The following is a 13,527-nucleotide window of genomic DNA, read 5'->3' on the forward strand; positions in this document are numbered from 1 at the left end:
GCAGGCCTTGTGTGCAGAGCTCCTGAGGCCGTGCTGGCCGGGGCCTGTCCCGAGCAGCTCTGTGAGTGGCCGTTGGCCCACAGATCCCCTGGGAAGGAAGCCGCGGGCCCGGGCGGGGGCCCAGAGCTGAGCTGGCGCGGCGGCGAGGAGGGCGGCGTGGCCGGGGGGCTGGGGGCAGCCCGGGCAGGACTTCGTGTCCTCGAGCCTCAGTTTCCCTCTTAGAAGCCTCCATCTACGGTGATGCCTGCGCCACCGAGCGCTGCGACTCCGATTAACCCGCGTGAATCCGCGTGCAACACACAAACTGTGCGAGGCCCGGGGGCCTCCGTCCAGAGAGAGGGTATCAGGCACCTCCTCCGTCCTTGTGGCTCTTTGTCAACCGCCCTCACCCCTGCTTTGCTTTTTGAGGAAAAATCCTTGTAGAGGAGACAGCTCCCTCGCTGTCTGCTGGGTCTTTTAGTGACGTGGGACCTGATTGTGATGCTTCGCCCTGTTTGGGAACGTGATCTCGCATTTCACCAACGAATTAGTAAAATCCGAATCACAAACCCAAAGCCCTTCCCATGTGCACCGTCCGTGCCACTTGACACGATTACCTGCTTCCGTCCTAATAATAACAACCGGCCCCACTTCTCGAAAGGCTACTTCCTGCTGCTCGACGCCAGCCCCCTGCCCCCAGGCGGCAGGTATGAAAGCCTCGTTTTATTAAGGAGGAAACTGAGGCACAGGGATGGTAACGGACTTGCTCAACAAACCATAACTGCCCCCACCCCCAGTGTCAACAAGAGGAAAAAAAAGGGAGAAGACAGGAGCCCTGTTAATAGTGACGCTTCTCTTTGCAGCTTTGATTTGCCATCTTCCTCCATGAAAATACCCAAAGCACTGAGCTCCTTCTTTTTTTAATTTTAATTTAATTTAATTTAATTTAATTTAATTTAATTTAATTTTATTTTATTTTACTGTGCACCTTCTTATGGAATTTGTCTCCTAACTCCTGCATGTGACCTCCTCCAGGACAGCCTTTTTTTTTTTAATAAATTTATTTTTTATTAGTGTTCAATTTGCCAACATACAGAATAACACCCAGTGCTCATCCCGTCAAGTGCCCCCCTCAGCGCCCGTCACCCAGCAGGACATCCTTTTTGCCTTGTTGGGACAAAATTATTTTTTTTAGCAGAGGGAGCATGAGACAACGAATGTCTCGCTGGGCTGACACAGCTGAAGAGTGAAGACTAAGGAGGGACGTGAGCAGCTCAGCTCCTCCCCGGCCCACTCACGACCGACAGGACGCGGCCGCTCTGGAGCTCGGAGGCCGAGGCCTCCTGGTCCGGAGGCTTCTCCCTGGCACTGTCAGGCAGGGGAACGCGGCTGAGGAGCCCAAATATCTACATTTTGTTTACAGGTTGGTTCTGAAAATCTCCCTGCTGTTCTGACCGGTGACAAAGATCCCAGCGAGGGGCCGCGTACGCGAGTTAGATCAACTCCAGGTACCTAACGCTCAGGGGAGGAATTCGAGCGCGTTGGTGGGATGCCCAGAAGGGCCATAAACAGGAGACAATGAGCGTCGCTCCATTTCCCGCTGACCTTTATTTAACAGGACTTTCTTATTAGAAAAGAGCTTGCTTTAGCTTATTGTTAAAATTGCTGTTTGTTCACCTGCTTTGGAAAAGGAACAGGCAAGAGTGAGCACTTAGGGGGATTAAGGGTTTGCCTGGTTGGTGTTCTCTTGGTCTCTTTTCTCTCTAATATTATATGAATATGAAGAATATATAACATTTATATAATATTATTTAAATATACATATACTTTTATATATATATGGGGTGAAGAGGCTGACGTGTGAAGTAGAGGCAAGCACGGTGTGGGACACAATGGTATTTTATTTTTTATTTATTATTATTTTTTTCCCATTGTAAATTTTCTATTTTTATTCTTTTATTTTTTTTTAATTTATTTTTATTGGTGTTCAATTTGCCAGCATATAGAATAACACCCAGTGCTCATCCTGTCAAGTGCCCCTCTCAGTGCCCGTCACCCAGTCACCCCCACCCCCCGTCCTCTTCCCTTTCCATCACCCCTAGTTCGTTTCCCAGAGTTAGGAGTCTCTCATGTTAGTATTTTAAAGGAAAGTGTTCTAAAATATAGGAGGACTGCCAGATATAATGACATTTTCACTCTTGTAGGTGGAAATAATTGAATATTAGCAATTTCATATGGTTCAGCTTTTTATAAGACCCCTCGACTTATACTGACCCAAATCCTATAATGCAAGTGACACTATATCATTTAACAGAGACAAAGCTCAGAGAAGTTAAACCGTTTTCCCAAGGACACGCACTAGATGGATTTTGAACCCCGGTCAACTTTCTATTTCATAAAAGTATCTTTGTGTAAACACGTCCATGGAATTTGTAAGTAGAATTTTTTTTTAAAAGAAAAATGATGTATGTGCATGACTATGTAGTAAGTAGCAAAATATAAAACCTGCGGAAAGAGCTCAAATCCTGGAGAGGTCCTCTCTAGCCTGGGGGACAAACAACAGGAAGGGAAAAGGAAGAGGGAACGGGTTGAGAGAAGGCTCCATCCAGAAGGGGCCACTGCAGAGGTGGTAGGAGTTTGACAGGTGGAAATGGGTTGGGGTTTGGGGGGAATGTTTCCCGGTGTTGGAAGTGCGCTGGGCCCCGGGACGGCGGTGGGTAGCGCAGTTCAGTCGTAATATTGGGTGAGAAAGGGGCGGCAGAGATTAGGCTGGAAATCTGTCCGGATCCCCCCAAATTGGCAGACTGTGGTGTCCTGTCCTGCTGGATGAGACCCGATTTGCTTGGCTAAGCGAGAGCCCCCGAAGAGCTGCGATTACGGTCGTTCCATGATCAAGATCATGCTTTGGAGCTACTGGCTGGGAAAGGCTAGAGAGAGAGAACACGGCGGGAAGAGATTAGGACAGTTTCTTTTCCTTCCGAATGTATATATGATCGAGCTTCCTCGGGTGCTTAAGGCTGCAGGCCTTACCCCAAGAGGTTCCGAGGGAATATGGACACATGAATTGGTATTTTGTGGAGGCTCCCCAGGTAATCCTGATGCCCGTGACGCAGGACGGCCCTCCGGAAGAAGCCACTGGAGGCAAGGACGTTGGCCAACAAGCGATCTCAATACCCAAGGCGAGGGCAGCCCAGGGGGCTCAGCGGTTTAGCGTCGCCTTCGACCCAGGGCGTGATCCTGGAGACCCTGGATCGAGTCCCACATCGGGCTCCCTGCATGGAGCCTGCATCTCCCTCTGCCTGTGTCTCTGCCTCTCTCTCCGTGTCTCTCATGAATAAATAAATAAAATATTAAAAAAATTAATAAAAACCATTAAATTAAAAACAATTAATACCCAGGGCGAGAACAAAGGGGCTTTGCTTGTAGGACGGATAAAGGCACAGACACAAAAGAATTTTGAAGGAAGACTCAGCAGGACTCAGGCCACCTGGGCCTATAGATGGGGAAGGATTCAAAGAACAGTTGGCTTAGAACCTGGGCCATCAGGAGCCCAAAGAGTGGAAGCCTGAGGCAGAGCAGATGTGTTAGGTCTTAACCATGAGCTCGGATCTGCCAAGTGAGTTTGGCAGTGTAGACGGCCGCAGGGAAATGTCCACCAGGTGGCAGGCAAAAGCACCAGGTGGGTGCAAAAGCCAAACTGGGTGACTTCCCCGCGGTCACAGGAGACCAGTGTGGTCCGCATGATGTGCAGGTGCTTCAAACAGACGAACGGGGAGCGAGGAAACGGGGGCGGCGAGTGCATGGTTCTGCTCCAGGAGCGCTCGCTCTCGTCCTGTCCCCGGGTCCCCAACCTCCCCGCCTACCCCTACCCCGTTACTCAGAGCCGGAGTCCTAAACCCGTCCTCAGCGCTCCTCCTCGTTTGCCCAGGTCCTCCCGGACTTGGCCCATCACCAACTCCATCCCATCCTTGAACGCGGCTCCCAGGATGGCTGGGACAGCCCTCCCGCTAACTCCCCGGGGTCCCCTTGCCCGCCCCACGCGGCAGGTCCAGGCCAGAGACGGCCCCGCAAGGCACGGGCGTCTGCTCGGCCCCCTCCCGGGCCTGGATGACTGTCCGTGGCTCTTGGCGCTGCAAGCAAACCTCCGCACGTGGCCGGGGGCCTGCCCGGGCGGACCGCGGCTCCTTCAGGCCTCCCCCTGCTCTCAGCCAGCCCGCCCTGCGGCAGCACAGCCCTCCTCCGCTCGTGGAACAGGCCTGCTTCTAATCTCTGCGTTAATTTTAAAGAACTGTCTTTCCCCGAGCTCCCTGCCCCCTCCCACCGCCCCCACGCGCAGGTGTGACGCCTGGTAAAGGCCGATGCGAGGCGGGCGGGTGCCGCGCCTCAGCCCGCACCTGCTGCTTCTCTGCCTAGAAAGCTTTTCCCCCAGTCCCTGCGATTCTCACGCTCGCTTTTTCTTTTCTCTTTCACGTTCATGCTTCTTCTTTAGCATCTCAGCCCTTCCTTCCGCAGAGAAGCTTTCCCTGACATCCTCGACTGCACCAGTGTCTCGAGGTAAATGCTCTCTTAGCGCTCTCGACATTTGTGATTTTACATCTATTCATGTGACGATTTTTTTATTCTTTTTTTTATTCTTTATTTTAAAAAATTCATGTGACGATTAGAAAAATAATATCTTTCTCGTCCAGGACTCTGATCTCCATGGTTGGGGATGGGGTCGTGTGTGATTTGGCCCAACACGGTCGCCCCCGACACTCATCACAGTGTCCAGTCCACGGTGGATGCTCAGCAAACATTTGTCGAATAAATGAAGGAGTAGCTGAATAAATGCAGGCATGAAATGAGGCCTGATCAGTTAAAAGCTAGCAGAACGGAGGGTAGATATGTAATTTTTACTGTGGACACCTGATGAGCACATGGTTTGGGGTAAGACTCTCCTTCCGGTAAACAAACTGCACCGCGGAGGGAATCAAGATCGCACCAGCCAGCTTTCCACACAGGCATGTAAATCAGAGCCCGGCTCCTATTTTTATGCCAGTTTTTTCACAGTTTCATCGCAGCAGACTTCCAGATCCACTTGTCGGGGGGGACAGGCCTAGGAGAGCGGGGAGTGGGGTGTCGTAGACGGTCTCCGGCCTGCGGTCCTGGTACCGGGGCCACTGATGTGTCTTATGCACCCAGAGAGGATTTCTCAAATTCGGTGACACATTATCTAAGCCTTCCTCCTCCTTTAGGCATGAACTTTCTCTCTCTCAACTGTGGTTTTCTTTTTTTTTTTTATTCATTCCAACAGAGAATTGAGTCCTGTACTGTTCTATTTTTGTGTTTTTAAAGCAAACAGCTACCTTGAGTTGTCCACACAGGAGCCCCACATGACTGTTGCCAAGCACCACACAGGATCAAATAAACCGCCGGGAAGCTGTCATCGGTCGTCCCCGCAGAGAGGAAGAAACTGGATCAATCCCGTTAGACTTTTGCCTCTAAAGTTAGGCATTATTTTCTTCCCGGTTGCTGTTTCTTTTTGTTTTTGTTTTTGTTTTTGTTTTGTTTTGGTTTTTTGTTTTGTTTTGCTTTTTTTTTTCCCCTTCTTTTTTTATTTGGAATATACCAGGAAATGAAAAAAAAAAAATCCCAAGACGATCAGGGGCCCCAGACTACAGAACTGCAGTCCCTGGGAGGGAATCTCAGGTCACGTTGATGGAGCTGCAAATACTTCACATGGTCAGAAATTCTCAAATCCTTTTACAAAGCCCAACTCAAGACATTCATGAATCATCTCTTGGGCAATATTCATTGCTTCGCGTGGGGCTCCGGGGGGCTCAGCCCAGGCCCTGAGCTCAGCCGGGATCGAGCCCCGGGGCAGGCTCCTCGCCCAGCAGGGCCTTTGCTCCAGGATTCCTTCTCTCCCTCCGCCCTTCCCCTTGCTTGTGCTCTCTCTCCCTCTCTCTCTCTGATAAATAAATAAAACCTTAAAAAAAAAAAAAAAAAAACAAGATTCACCAGCGCTTCTGTGTCTGCCTCACAAAGTGCTACATGCAGCAGGGCCAGAATGATCTTCTGCATCTAAGCAAAGCAACAAAGATCCTAGGTTTGCATTTGAATTGCCTTAAAAAAAAATTTCCTAAGAGTTTCACTTTGAGACATATTTCACTTTTGTGCCTGAGAGTCACGGAGCCAGATGCTTGACCTCAACTAGCTTTCCAGTAAAAAATTGAATGATTAAGGGACTTAAAGAGTCTAACCAAACTCACTATTTATAAAGTCCCGAACTATGGCGCAGAGTACAAAGGGATTCCCCAGACACGTGTAGGGTCGCGAGGGCTTTATTTCGCCGAACCTCCCAACGGACTCCTCCTCTGGCTGGAGCCTACCTGCACTGGGTTCATAAATCACTTCCAGCGACACAGTGTTTCTGAGTAACGTGCCCCGGGGATAAACAGGCAGTGTCCTCACTCCTCACTCGCGAGTCCCCTTTCCCTCCTCCTCCCGCGAGAGACCGTCTGCACCAGGGCGCACGGAGGGGATCAAGCACAGACCTGCGCCTTTCCAGAACCTTCCATCTCCAGCCACGCCGCCTGGTAAATGACACGACATTCACCTGGTTTCCCCGATACGGCTTGACCGCAGGGAATGGGGTGAAGAGTGTATATCAATCCACAGGTCACCTTTAACAAAAATCCTATATATTCCATGCAGTTCTGTTCACGTAAGAATCATAAATGCGTCGTGTCTGCTCTCAAGGAGTTTACGACCTACTTACGGGGCTAAAAATCGTACTGGAAACATCAGCTACGGGTTTTACTACTGGCCTAACTGTTCTTATTTATGCGGTGGGTTTGCTGAGAGCTGAAAGGGAGCTTCCGTGTCCAGAATATTCTGGAGTTTCAACAGCAAGGTGACCAGGAAGCGGCAGGTGGCATCCATCCGACATTTTCCCCATTTGGTACAAATGCTCGTGCGTGGAAACCAAAGGCGCTGCCTGGTGGTAGGAGCACCTTCTCTCTCCCAGGAAGTCAGCAGGCCTGACACTTGGACACCCCGATTCAGAGCCCCCCACCCCCTCGGGCTGAGGTTCTCACGCAGCTCGTCTGTCACCCTGGCTTCCTCGGGCTGAGGGGTTTGCTCTCTGGGGCCGTCAGACTTGGCGGCGGCTTCGAATCAAGGCCCCACCACACTCCCGAGAAAGAGGGTCGAGGCCGTGAGCACACGTGCGGAGAAGGGACGGGCGACACCCGCAGAAGCATCTGGAATAAGCCAGAGACTATGAGGAGGAGGGGTGGGGGCTGTGCGGGAAGTTGGTGAGCACAGGGCAGGCCTCCTGCTGCAAGGGAGCTGCACCGTGTCCTTGGGCCCGTAGGTCACAGGGACGCTCAGCGGGGTGGTACGGACCCTGCCCCCTTCGTTCCCTGGGGAATCGCAGCATCGGCTCCAGGCCTGGAGGCTGAGCTGTGACCCGGCCCGACAGCCCCAGCGTCCCCCTGGGAGGAGCCAAGGGCCAGGGGACGGCGGCCACGGCACAGCGGGCTGGGGGCAAACAGGAGCAAGTCCTGTGATGGCTTATTTATTTATTTATTTATTTATTTATTTTTATTTATTTATTCATTCCTGAGAGGCAGAGAGAGAGAGAGAGGCAGAGACCCAGGCAGAGGGGGAAGCAGGCTCCATGCAGGGAGCCCGACGAGGGACTCGATCCAGGGGCTCTGCAGGCAGGTGCCAAAGCGCTGGGCCACCGGGCTGCCCCTGTGAGGGTTTAACACAAAAAAAATCAAACCCTGAAAACTCTGTGACGTTTTTAGGACAACGGCATGTGCAGCATGTGCACGCCGCTGGGGCCGGGCCGTGGGTTCCGTTGGGCCCGGCTGCCCTTGCGTGGATTTGAGGAATGACGAAGTATCTAAGGGAACACAAGCACACGCACCGTCGGGAGTGACACAGCCCGACCCTCAAGAGCCTGAAATCCTCGAGGCTGTTTGGCGTCCGACGAGGTCCTGAACCAACCAGAGGAAGATGCGGCCTCTGCAGCAGGTGCCCGCTTGAGGCCGTCTCCCGGCGGCCTGGCGGGCGGCGCGCACTTTACCTAAGCCACGAAAGGAAACAGAGTTCTTTGCCGTAAGAGACCAGTGATGTTGGGCACCTGGGCGGGGGGGGGGGGGTGCTCAGTAGGTGAGCGGCCGCCTCGGCCCAGGGCGCAACCTGGGGTCCCGGGATCGAGTCCCACACCGGGTCCTGCAGGGAGCCTGCTGCTCCCTCTGCCTGTGTCTCTCTCTCTCTCTCTGTGTCTCATGCATAAATAAATAAAGTCTTTAAAAAATAATAATAAATACAAAAATAAAAATAAAAACTTCCCCTAATCATGGGCAGCTTAGTCACGGACTACATTAAAGCAGGCCGGTCTGTCGTCCGGTTTCGGAGGCATCTCTGCGGCCGAAGGGACAGTGAATCTCCGTAGTTTGGTACGGGAGTCTTTGCCCTTGAGCAGCCCGGGTGGCTCTGACCCCTGGGTGTTCCTGTCTGTCCAAGGGAAAGGTCAGTACCTGTTACTCGACTACCCCGTGAGGCTAAGACGACGATACCGATGAGAACCCTGTTTTGTGAGCACGTCCCCTGTGCCAGGTGCCCTAGCGGGGCTCCGGCATCTAGGATCACGTCCCTAACCCCAGAGGTCAGTGCGGTGACTGGGGCTCCCCAAGACTCTCAGAAGTCGCCCCTAGTCACAGAGCTCTGCGTGGAGAAGGTGCGACTCAGGTCGAGCCTGGCATCCTTCCCACGTACCCCACCTCCTGTCTAGGCCACAGAACCCTCTACGAATGCCCGACGTTATTATTTGTACGTGTTTTGGACAATAAGACCCTTGGAGCCCACCCGAGTTATCTGAAGACACTGGGGACCTCCGGAGAGGTCGGGGTTAACGAGACCACGACGGCTCACGCTGTCCTGGGAGCGACGAGTGACCTGCGAATGGCCAGGACCGCTCTTAGTCATCGGTGCTCGATTCCTGTTGCCAAATACAGTCCCGGGGCGTGTTGCTCACAAAGGGTGTGACCCCACTCGTATGTCCCAAGCTGCTGCTGCCACCCCCTGCCACCGCGAGCAGAGAGCAGAGGAAAGCTAGAACAGGTTTAAGCCCGCGGTGACCCGTCCCGATCTGAGAGGATGTCTCTTTGAAAAAGAAGTCCTCTTCGGATAAGATCGAATTCAGGCAAATTGAATTTTTATTTGCTCTGACATAGATTGGAATCAGTGATGTGGTATTTTTTTCCCTCCTGTGTAGAGAGGAGGAAGGAAATCATCTCGATAAATCTCCTTGACTTTCCTCAAGGTGTTGGGCCTCTTTCTCTTTGGAACGAGCCACGGGGCACGTGGACAGAGCCCGGCCCTCGGGCTGGGGGCCTCCTCCCTGTGCGTGGGGCCTGGTGCTGCTGGCGGAGGTTGGCGGGGCCGGCAGCAGCTCCTGCATTCACCGGCCAGTCACTCATTGGCAATCGGTGCAGCAGGCACAGCCGGGGGCACGACCAAGTCTCCGTCCCAGAGCGTCTGTTCTAGCAGGAGCGATACACACACTCAACGCACACCAGGGTGGACGGGGCTTGGGGAGAAAGCAGGGGCTGGGATAGGAAGCCTGCAAGAGGACGAGAGAGAAGGGGCTCTTAGGGAAGCGTTCTCTGCCAGAGGGACATCTGGCAGAGACCCGGGGGAAGGGGGAGACTGAGTCCTGCGTAGTGGCCATAGGCCCTGGGTGTGCAAGTTCACGGCAGGTTGGAGGGGGAGCCGGGGCGCCAGCGCAGCTATACAGAGCACTCACGGGAGGACCGGAACCCGGGACCCATCGCACGTGGGCTGTGCACACCCAGGATCCGGCTTCGCTCTGCCGCCCGAGATGGAAGGTTTTCCGGCAGGAGATCCTGTGACTTGGCTGCAGCCCCGAACGACCCCTGGCCGTGGACACAGGGCAGAACGTGGCCGCGGGAGCAGGGTGGTCACTTGCCCAGCGTGTTAGCCGTGGGCGTGACAACCGAGCTCTAGGTCCAGCTGGAAGATGGAAGCAATGGGCTTTCCTGTTACACATGAAGGGAAGAAAAGATCGAAAGAGGACCCAGAACGTGTCTTCTGAGCAAGTGGAGGGAGTTTTCATTTACGCACATGGGGAAACAGCGGGAGGAGCACGTGTGTGGAAAGTCAGAAATCCGACTTCCAACGTGGCCGCGCGAGGTGCCCGTGACACCCCGAAGTGGGGGTGTTATATAGTTGAGCTTGTGACATTTAGAGGTTCGGGGACCGTCCAGGTTAGGGCTTAGGATCTGTGAGCTCTCTGTGTGTGCACAGTTCCTAAGGTCTTGAGATGAGGGAGTGAGCAAAGATGAGAGATTCACAGCTGAGCCACGGAGCCTTCCACACGTGAAGATTTAGAAGAGAGTCAGGAGCCAGCAAAGGAGACGAAAAACTCTCTACCTATAAAGTAGGGAGAATTACACCCTCACGCTCCTTTCCGAGACACCTGGGCTAAGACGGAGGAGGAGTCCGTCTACTAGGAAGGATGATGCTGAGCTTTCCTTGATGCTCCAGCCAAGAGACCCAAGGAGAAAGGGGCCGTAATGGGGACAGAGCCTGTGTGCCCGGTCCTGCTCGGACCAGCAAATGACCTCAGAATCTGGGGTGAGATAAAGTGGGTGATATGAATGATATGATGATATGATTATGATGATACGGTGCTGGTAGAGATGGCAACATGGTTGCAAAAGGAGATGAAACTGTCTCATCTCCCTGTGACTATTATTATAAAGCTGGGCTGTGAAAATATTTAGTGACCCTATAAATGAAAAAAAGAATAAAATGCACCAATAATACACAGTAAGATAACTTCTAACTTTTTGACATACCATTTCTGTAGTATTTCCACACGCACACACACACACACACACACACACAAGTATACGAGGATTATATTGCATTTACATTCGAGTCTTTTTAATATGAAAGAATAGCAAGACTATTTTGGGAAGATTCATTTGTTATCCCCTTTTGGTAAGAGGACAGAGCTGATCAAAGAGAAGATTGTGTTAGTTTGAGAAACGTCTGGTCCGACACCAACCGGTAAAGTACAATGACGCGTGCGTGTGTATCCGGGAGGCCCGGAGTGTGAGCGTGAGCGTGGACTCGGTGATTTGTGTCCTGGTGACTGGTGCGGGCTGGTGGGGCTGGCGGTGCTACCCGGGAAACAAGGCTGACTAGAGCTGCGCTTATTCCGCATGTCAGGCGGGCTCCGGGCGCGCTTTCTGGGCAGCAGGCGAATGCGGGTGCTTCGTTACCAGACGTAGCAGAAACCGAAAGGGAGAAGTCTGCGTAACGCCCTGCTCGCTGTCTACTGGTCTGAAGAGGTAACGAAATCAATTTATGATACAAAGTAGGTTGTTTTGGCTAAATTACTCACTTTGGCTTTCCCCACAGCTCACAAAAAAATAAATTCCATGACCCCCCACCCGCCGTTTTTCACCTTGTAGGGTCTACTCTAGACACATATACCAGAAAGCTCGGATACAGGAACTCCTTCCGTAAATCTGTGCACATTGTGAAAGGTCATTTTAGTTTATCAGTAAAAAGTGTCGTGAGCAGGATGACAGCAAAAATCATTTCTCCCATCGACCACTTTTATGGTGAGGACTGCCTCTAAAGTGCACAATGGGGTGACACTCGGAGGACACTGTAAGAGCAGAGCCGGCAAAAATCTCTCTCAAACAAATGAAATCCGTGAAAACAACAGAAATGACAGCCAGTTGTAAACTTCTGACAGCAGTACGTGTGTGTCTGTGGGTCCCGAGCTCTGCCGTTAAGGGTTCTTGGCTGGTGAGCACAGGTGGCCAGAGAATGGGGCTTATAAGGTCAAGGTCGCGGAGCCCACCGGCCATGCAGATGCAGAAAACTGTCGCCGGCACCAACTGCACCAGACTCTCCACCCTCGTTCCAGGGATGTGCGTCCTGGTCCCACGGCAGCCGGAGCCGCCTGGGCTGCCCCAATGTCAACCACACTATTAGGGAAAACAGACACACAACTTCAGGAACCTCTGCGGCCCCTACAGGGCAGCTCCCACCTGCGGGCAGGTGCACAGAGGCCGCAAGTGGATGCAATCCGGGGCTCAGGCCGGGGAGCTCCTGGGTCTCGGGGGTGGGCAGCTGTCACCCCTGGGTCCTGCGCCACATGGGGGGGGGGCACGGCCTCACCAGGAGACCCTGCGCTGCATCCTCCCTGCATCCTCCGTGCATCCTCCCTGCATCCTAGCCAAGTCGGTGCCTCCGGGCCTCGGGGTTTTCAAAGCCAAAAGCAACGTCCGCGCCCCTTGGAGTTTGCGAGGTGCCGGGGCAGGGCCCACCCGCTCCTGCCGCGCGGCCCGGGTCACGCGCAATGACGGACACGAGCCCCGCGGGCCGGGAGGGGACGCAGCAGCCTCCGAGCCCCGCTGCACACCTTGCTGTGACCTGTGGGCCTCGGGCCAGCAGCCCCGGGGCGGCGCGGGGGCGGGCGGGGGCGGGCGGGTGCGGGCGGGTGCGGGCGGGAGCTCTGCGGCTCCCTCCTCCCTCCGCCCGCGGGGCCGCCTCCTCCGGGAAGCCTCCCGGGCGCTCAGCGAACGGGGCCAAGGGGGCCCTGACCCCGCCCCGCAGCCCGGACGCCTGCGCCCCGGGGCCCCCAGCCCTCCTCCCGGCCGCGGGGGCTGCACCTGCCGAGGCTGCACCTGCCGGGGCCGCACCTGCCGGGGCCACACCTGCCGGGGCTCCACCTGCCGGCGCGCACCGCAGCCGCCCGACCCGCCGCGGATGAATTACAGCTCAGGGGGTCCCGCGCGGGGTCCCTGCGCCCCGACACCGGCCCCACGACCGCTCCCCCCCCCGTCCTCGGCCCCGCAGCCCGCTGCCCCCAGTGACCTCCAGGGCGCGCGGGCACCTCGGCGGCTGCACCGGCGGGTCCCGGGGGACCGGCCCCCCCCGCGCGCATCCTCCCCCGCGCATCCTCCCCCGCGCATCCCCCCCCGCGCATCCCCCCCGCGCATCCCCCCCGCACCTGGCGGCGCATCCTCGCACCTGGCCGCGCGCCCCTGCACCTGGCGGCCCCCGCGCACCCCGCGCACCCCTGTCCCCTCCCCGCCCCTCCCCGCCCCGCCCCGGGCCCCGGCGGCCCCGCTCCCTTTGTCCGCCCCGCGGACCCTACCTCGGCCGTCACATCGCGCTCGGCAGCCGCCGTGGGTGGGCGCAGCCCGGCCCCAGCCCCGGCCCCGGCCCCGGCCCCAGCCGCAGCCGCAGCCCCAGCCCCAGCCCCAGCCCGGCCGGAGGACGCGGAGGCACCGGCGCCCACGGCCCGCGGAGCAGGAGCAGGAGCGCGGGGCGCGGAGGGCGGGGCGCGGCAGCCTGCGGCGGGAGCCCGCGGGACCGGGCGGCGGCCGCGCTGATAGGTCGGGGCCGCCCCCCCTCCCAGCCGGGGGACCCGGGCACGCCCCGCGCGCACCCGTCCGGCCGGGCTGGGGAGGCTCCTGCTGCAGATGGCTCTCGCACCTGGGGCGG

General features: G+C 55.6%; 1 protein-coding gene across 2 annotated transcripts in view; it reads right to left on the reverse strand.

Moving 5' to 3' along the window:
- Positions 1-13,315, reverse strand: part of KCNMB2 (potassium calcium-activated channel subfamily M regulatory beta subunit 2) — a 206,122-nt gene extending 192,807 nt beyond the window's left edge. For both annotated transcript variants that reach the window (XM_072752153.1, XM_072752152.1), the window contains exon 1: positions 13,178-13,315. The gene's annotated coding sequence lies outside the window, so the exon portion shown is untranslated. The remainder of the gene's footprint in view (positions 1-13,177) is intronic.
- Between the last annotated feature and the right edge of the window lie 212 nt (positions 13,316-13,527).

Source organism: Vulpes vulpes, chromosome 3 (genome assembly GCF_048418805.1).
Source record: "Vulpes vulpes isolate BD-2025 chromosome 3, VulVul3, whole genome shotgun sequence".
Classification (NCBI taxonomy): domain Eukaryota; kingdom Metazoa; phylum Chordata; class Mammalia; order Carnivora; family Canidae; genus Vulpes; species Vulpes vulpes.